Source organism: Staurois parvus, unplaced genomic scaffold (assembly GCF_062004578.1).
Source record: "Staurois parvus isolate SC_StPar_1 unplaced genomic scaffold, SC_StPar_1.0 ptg000048l, whole genome shotgun sequence".
In the NCBI taxonomy this organism is placed as follows: Eukaryota; Metazoa; Chordata; class Amphibia; order Anura; family Ranidae; genus Staurois; species Staurois parvus.
Window position 1 is genome coordinate 4,742,501 of NW_028317844.1, and position 7,500 is coordinate 4,750,000.

General features: G+C 39.6%; 1 protein-coding gene and 1 pseudogene across 1 annotated transcript in view; one reads left to right on the forward strand and one right to left on the reverse strand.

Moving 5' to 3' along the window:
- The window catches only part of FOXO3 (forkhead box O3), a 116,491-nt gene that overhangs the window by 33,184 nt on the left and 75,807 nt on the right, over positions 1 to 7,500 (reverse strand). The window lies entirely within an intron of this gene.
- On the forward strand, positions 1,753 to 2,298 carry LOC149470314 (uncharacterized; annotated as a pseudogene).

The window sequence follows — 7,500 nt, forward strand, 5'->3', positions numbered from 1 at the left end:
TGGATTGTTCTCAATCATCGTCTGGGAAGACCAGGTGATGTCAATCTCAAAGGTTTTAAATGCCCAGACTCATCTGACCTTGCCCCAACAATCAGCACCATGGGTTCTTCTAAGCAGTTGCCTAGAAAACTGAAACTGAAAATAGTTGACGCTCACAAAGCTGGAGAAGGCTATAAGAAGATAGCAAAGCGTTTTCAGATGTCAATATCCTCTGTTCGGAATGTAATTAAGAAATGGCAGTCATCAGGAACAGTGGAAGTTAAAGCAAGATCTGGAAGACCAAGAAAAATATCAGACAGAACAGCTCGCAGGATTGTGAGAAAAACAATTCAAAACCCACGTTTGACTGCACGATCCCTCCAGAAAGATCTGGCAGACACTGGAGTTGTGGTACACTATTCCACTATAAAGAGATACTTGTACAAATATGGTCTTCATGGAAGAGTCATCAGAAGAAAACCTCTTCTACGTCCTCACCACAAAAATCATCGTTTGAACTTTGCAAATGATCATATAGACAAGCCTGATGCATTTTGGAAACAAGTTCTGTGGACCGATGAGGTTAAAATTGAACTTTTTGGCCGGAATGAGCAAAGGTATGTTTGGAGAAGAAGGGGCACAGAATCGAATGAAAAGAACCTCTGTCCAACTGTTAAGCATGGGGTTGGATCAATCAGGCTTTGGGGTTGTGTTGCAGCCAGTGGCACAGGGAACATCTCACGAGTAGAAGGAAAAATGGATTCAATAAAATTTCAGCAAATTTTGGATGGTAACTTGATGCCATCTGGGAAAAAGCTGAATTTAAAGAGAGGATGGCTTCTACAAATGGATAATGATCCTAAACACACCTCGAAATCCATGGAGGATTACATCAAGAGGCGTAAACTGAAGGTTTTGCCATGGCCTTCACAATCTCCTGACCTCAACATAATTGAAAATCTATGGATAGACCTTAAAAGAGCAGTGCGTGACAGACAGCCCAGAAATCTCAAAGAACTGGAAGACTTTTGTAAGGAAGAATGGGCAAAGATACCTCAAACAAGAATTGAAAGACTCTTGGCTGGCTACAAAAAGCGTTTACAAGCTGTGATACTTGCCAAAGGGGGCAGTACAAGATATTAACTCTGCAGGGTGCCCAAACTTTTGCAGACGCCATTTTTTTTGTTTTCTGTTATTTTGAAAGTGTAAATGATGAAATAAAATCTAACTTTTGTTGACATATTATAAGAATGTCTAATCTGTAATTTGATGCCTTTTGGAGATTTTTCCATCTTTCCTTGGCTTCTTTATGCACATTAATACAAATTGTTAGCTGGGGTGCCCAAACTTTCGATCCCCACTGTATATATATATATATATATATATATATATATATATATATATATATACACACACACACACACACACACACACACACACACACACACGTGTATATATATATATATATACATACATATACACATACATACAGTGGGGATGCTTCAAAATCCAATAAGACTGCATAAAATTTGCAAAGTTACTCACCCGGCCAGCAAAATTAGCCAGAAGCACCAGCAGGGGACCTGGAGGAAGCTCAAGGCTACTCTGATCAATTCCATTGCACCGAGTAGGATCGCATTTATTGCCAATTACAGATCATTACCTTCCACCAGCGGGACCTCCACTCGTAAGTGGCCATAAGATTACTGGAGTATGCCAGGAAGATTCTGGCAAAAGAGAAAGATTTCTTAAAAAAAAAAAAAAAAAAAAAAAAAAGAAGTGGTTGATGTGTACTGGTACTGTAGGGTGGATGCTGCTCAAGCTTTGATGATAGCTCTGGCAGCTCCTGAGGTTGAGAGTCTTGGCATTACATGTTATTTTGGGAACACCAGCAATGAAAACATCTGCAGAAATGTACTGCATGTTTTTAAGGGGTGTAAAAGGATGGAGATACCAGTTTTTGTGGAGCATCTCAATCAATTTTAGGAGACATTTCAGAATATGAACATTTTGAAAGTGATGGTTGCAAACTCAAACAGTCCAGGACTGGCGCACATATTAAAGCATGGGCAGCATACTTTTTGTAAGGATAATCAGTCAGTATGAGGGCCAAATCAGTGTAGTAGCAGTGGGGCCTTTGACCAATCTGGAAGAGCAAGATTCATTTTTGCTGCCAAAGAAGATTAATTGTATATCATGGGAGGAAATCTGGAAGGTAGACGAAACAGGACTGTGTGCTCTGAATTTACCTTCTACCTGGATCCAGAAGCTGCTTATATTAGTAGCATAAAAAGGATGAAAACAGTTAATGTTGACTGAGATAGTGAAGTTCTGCTTTAAGGTCAGGAATGCTACAGCAGTAGACAAGGCATGTGTCTGTTAGGCCTCACACTATAGGCATTTAGAACTTGGTACAAAGCTTAGCAGCTGCATTTTTCAGCCTCCAGTGGCTTTTTATAGGCTGCTGGCAACAGGATTGGATGGTACGCATGTTCTTTTCACCTACACACAAAATGCTGGAATGTGAGGCACAGCAGCTAAATGCCCAGTATCCATGAGGTCTTAAAGAACATGGTTTGTGTGTAAAAATACTTTGGCTTTACAGTTTAAAAAGGGGCATTAAACCCCACAACCAAAAATGTAATAGTGCAGCTTAGCAATCATTAGATTTAGTGGTTGCATTAGTTTTAGTTTTGTTTTTTTTTTAAACTTTTTAGGCCAGTAACACACCACAGGTGTGCAATTCCTATTACACGGCACATGTAGTTCCGGGAGCCAGGCAGGTAGTTTTTTTTTGCCTACAGCAGGCAAGCAGTGGGCTCACCTGTCAGGTGGAAGCATTTGGGCTGCAGCACTGCCACCCGATTGCTTCCACACAGCCCACAGGATCAGCCTCTCCCCCCTGCCCGCTATATGTCCCAGGCTCTGCTTGCCCATCTGCGGGAGGACTTGCTCAGTGTGCGCCGGCAGGATGTGGTATAGGTGAGGGAGGAGAGCGGACACCTCTGCTTCCCTTTCCTGCCTGCTCAGTGTGCGCCGGCAGGATGTGGTATAGGGGAGGGAGGAGAGCGGACACCTCTGCTTCCCTCTCCTGCCTGCTCAGTGTGCGCCGGCAGGATGTGGTATAGGTGAGGGAGGAGAGCGGACACCTCTGCTTCCCTTTCCTGCCTGCTCAGTGTGCGCCGGCAGGATGTGGTATAGGGGAGGGAGGAGAGCGGACACCTCTGCTTCCCTCTCCTGCCTGCTCAGTGTGCGCCGGCAGGATGTGGTATAGGGGAGGGAGGAGAGCGGACACCTCTGCTCCCCTCCACTTTTCCTGACCCGGAAGTGATCTCTCTTCCGGGTCCCCGTTTGACACATTCCCGGTCATTGAGGCCAGGAAAGAATGTAATGTGTGGTGCGATGTGCACTGCAGTACATTCATTGGAGCACAGGGGAGCTCAAAAATGTACCCGTCACAAAAAAAAAAAAAAAAAAAACTCCTCCTTAACACTATAATGATGACCTATAAGGAGCTTTAAAAGCGCCACCTATAATAAATATAGGGTACTAAACTTTGTTGCCATTTCACGAGCGCAAATTTAAGGTTTGACATGTTGGATATTTACTTACTTGATGCAACCTCATCTTTTATAATTTTCAAAAAAAAAAAAATTGTAAAAAATAAATAATTGGATATTGTATTGCTTTTGTGCCCTAAAATTAACTTAAGTTTATTTTTTACTGAAAATTTACCTGTGTGATAATATCGTGTGCCATAAAAAAAATTGGAACTACCGCTATTTTATCCTCTAGGATCTCAGATTTCAGAAAATATATGTTTGCGGCATTTATGTAATCTTCAGGCCTTACATTATTTTTTTAAACCTATACAAATAACGCAAAAACTGCTCTGGCAGTGAAAGGGATAAAAGGATAAATCCGACATTCCCCTTTCCTGACAAGCACCCAATCAGTGCTCATTACACTGCACGGGCTCTCCCCTCCCTGCTAGTCCCTGAGTGTGGTGCTGGAGAGAGGAGGCGATAAATAGTGCAATGTTAAAAATATTAAACGTTTAAAGTCACCATAAAAGCCCCTTTTGTTATTAAAAGCCCCAGACATTGCTTAAAGTAAATTTAAATACGGCTTTGATTAAAATGTCCGGATTAAAAAAACAAAAACCCTACAAAAGTAGATTGTCCTGAGGGACAAGTAGATTGGGACACCGATTTAGTTCCAGGACAAATAGTTTTTCCAAAAATTTCTACACCCCTCCTCCTGCACACCTCCTATATTAGAGTGCCTCCACACTGGAAGAAGGAGCACAGGGGCACCTTGGACAGCAGCATTGTCAGTCTGGGGGGAGGGGAGTGTTAGATGTATTTGCAGATTTAGATAAAACTAGTAAAAATGAAACCAAATCCCAGATAACACTCTATAGGCACTTAGAACAGTTTTTTCCCCTTTTAGGATACAGGTTTTACATAAAAGCAGATCATTTTTAGCACCCCTGTCAGTGGTATATGGTTTGTCTCATCACTGTAGGTTGATTCATCTGGAAAAAAGTTTGTTCTTTTTAAAAACAGACTTACTAGCCAGGTCACCAGGTAAAAAAACAGGCAAAAGCCTAAAGAAAAAAAAACTAAGGCAGCCATCACATCTAAGAATTAGGCAAGTTGTAATATGTTTGCTTTTGGGTTTAATACTGCTTTCATTGATACCAGAGAAGACTGAAAAAAAAAACAAAAAAACAGATCCCAAGAGTTAAGCCGTCTCAGCTATCTTGTAAGAGCCAGAATTTGAAAATATGCTTTTACTCTGTATATGTTGATGTATCTTGAAGTGTCTCATTAACATATTCATTTCGCAGCAGTTCTCAATGCCAAAAGCACAACCCTGATGGGGTTAATTTTCAACCTCTGCCTGACTTCCATACCACATCATTCTGTGAAAGCTTATGAACTTGTCAGGAATTCACATGCCAAGAAAAGGCAAGAGTACTTTAGCAGGAAACCCTGATTATTACAAAATCAGCACAATCTTGGAAAGCTGTCTTTGACAGGACAGGAAAAAAACGTCCAGTGCTGAAACATATATTAATAAAAAAAGAGGGCTGAGCAAGTCCTTAGAATTCTGAGGTTTTTGCCTGGAATAACATAAGAGAACATGCTTATGTCGTTAACCTTGAGACTGGCGTGCGTGACACTTCATTTCTTTCCTGCATTATATGGGTTGACATGCAAAGCAATGGAAATTTTTAGGATATTAGAAGTCACTGCCTCTATGGTGACCACATTCTTTGGTCAAACCCAAGAACAAAAGTAAAAGTGCTCTTTACTCATTTCAAATACTTGACAAATGCAATCTTGGTATTAAAAAAAAAAATTATATATATATATATATATATATATATATATACACATATATATATATATACACATATACATATACACACACACACACACACATATACATACACACACACACACATATATATACATACATACACATACATATACACACACACACTTAACTTTTGCATAGTTTCAGGGCATATAAAACAACATGTTGAGAAAAGAAAAAAAATTAACATTCAACAGTTAAAGTTTGCAGGCCCTGTCTATGATGAAATGTTTTAACTGTGTCCCACTCTGTGCAAGACATGACTGCTGAGCCAGCAGGTTTATGTTGTAAACCAACTCATGTGAACACATTTAGGAAATCACAGTTTACAAGCACTAGAGCCAGACCAGCTCTGTCACTGGCTAAGCAGTCTTTGAACTAGGACTGCTATGGGCTCCTAGTCCCAAAATAGAACTTGAATTCTCAATGCTGCAGTTTGATTAATTCCTGTCCCTTTTATACGCATACAAGATAGTTGTGCGGAAAAGATGGCACAGACCACAAGAAAAGAAAAAAAAAAAAAAAAAAAAAAAAAAAAAGCGTTTGTGTGCATGTATATATACACACTTAGTTTTATGAAATCCAGACAAAAAAAAAAAACAAAAAACTTTTTTTTTTAATATACACACAAATTATTATGATTCTGCTACAAAAGCATTGCAAAGTTATTTACAAATGAAACAAAGCCCCCCCCCCCCAGTTTTGCACTTTGTTTTAATTCATTAATATAATGCTAAAGCAATTAAAAATGTCAAAGAAAAAAAAAAAAAAAAAAAAAAAGAACAAAAAAAATCAGTAGCTTAGGGGAGATTTGGAAGGAGGTGATAATATGAGTCAATTTGGGTATAGTGAAGGTTAAAATAGGAACTTTATAATTTGTCAGGTTGCCTTAACTGACATCTCGTGCAGGTTAAAGCTCATCCTTTATCTGCAGAAAACCCCCCCAAGAATAAATAGACAAAGTAACGTTACTTTGTACCTCTCACATTTTGACACCTAGGAACTACAGGAAAAGAAGAGGAAGCAGGAGGACAGGGTGCACGATACACCCATATGTAACTCAATTAAAGCAGTAGTAAACTGCTTTTTTACCTACAGGTAAGTTTATAATAAAAGCTTACAGGTAGGCAAAATGAATGTCTTCCAAACCTGCACCGTTTGGGATATATCCGCTTGTTTGGTAACCATGGATGTCACTGGTGCATGCACTCTGAAGAAACCGCATACTCCTGCCGTCCCTTTAGAGCTCCCGTGCGTATGAGCGGGTGTAACATCACCGCAACTCGGCCAGTTAAAAGGCCAGTATCCAGAAACCTGGAAAGAATAATGGGTAAAGGAAGCCCTGTCAGCAGTGACAGTGTGCCGCTGAAGGGCTTTGTTCCAAGAAAAGTCTTTCATAATGTGCTAGTATGTGATGAATAATAGCACATTATGCCATTACCCTGCGGGGGGGATTGGACTTTTTTTCTTTTTTAAATACATTTACTACAGCTTTAAGGTTTTTTTTTTTTTTTTTTTTTTTTTACCCAAGGTCCACAACTGGTTAAAATAATTTTTTCACGCCACTTTCACATTTTTAAGTGCTTGCCATTTCATACTTCAGTTGCTATATAGAGGTTTGCAAATTAATCATTAGAAGGAACTTTATGTTGTCTCATTTAACCGACATGCTTACAATTGTTGAAATAAGATCAGCCACATAGGAAGTACATTGGTTTCAGTGAGTGTGTGTGGACTCAAACTGCACTGAGAAAGAACAGGAAAACCATTGTGTTGTAATGAGCAATGATTGTTCTCTACTACATTTAAAAGGCCCATATCAAGCTATCCTCTAATATGCATCTATGCCTTAAAGTGCATTAACCCACTGCAACCAATTAGAATTATCTGTAGAATTTTGAAATTACTTTCAATCTCTGAAAATGGTCAGCATGTTATATACAGCACCGACACAGACCCCAACGAAAAAGAACAAACAACTTGACAGGCAATTAAATGCTTTCACAACACACACTTTAAGACCTGAGTGGTCTTTTTTCTTTTTTTTTTTTTTTTAAACCACTAGCCGACAGGGCACTTGTACCCCCTTCTTGCCCAGGCCAATTGCCAGCTTTCAGCGCTGTTGCACTTTGAATG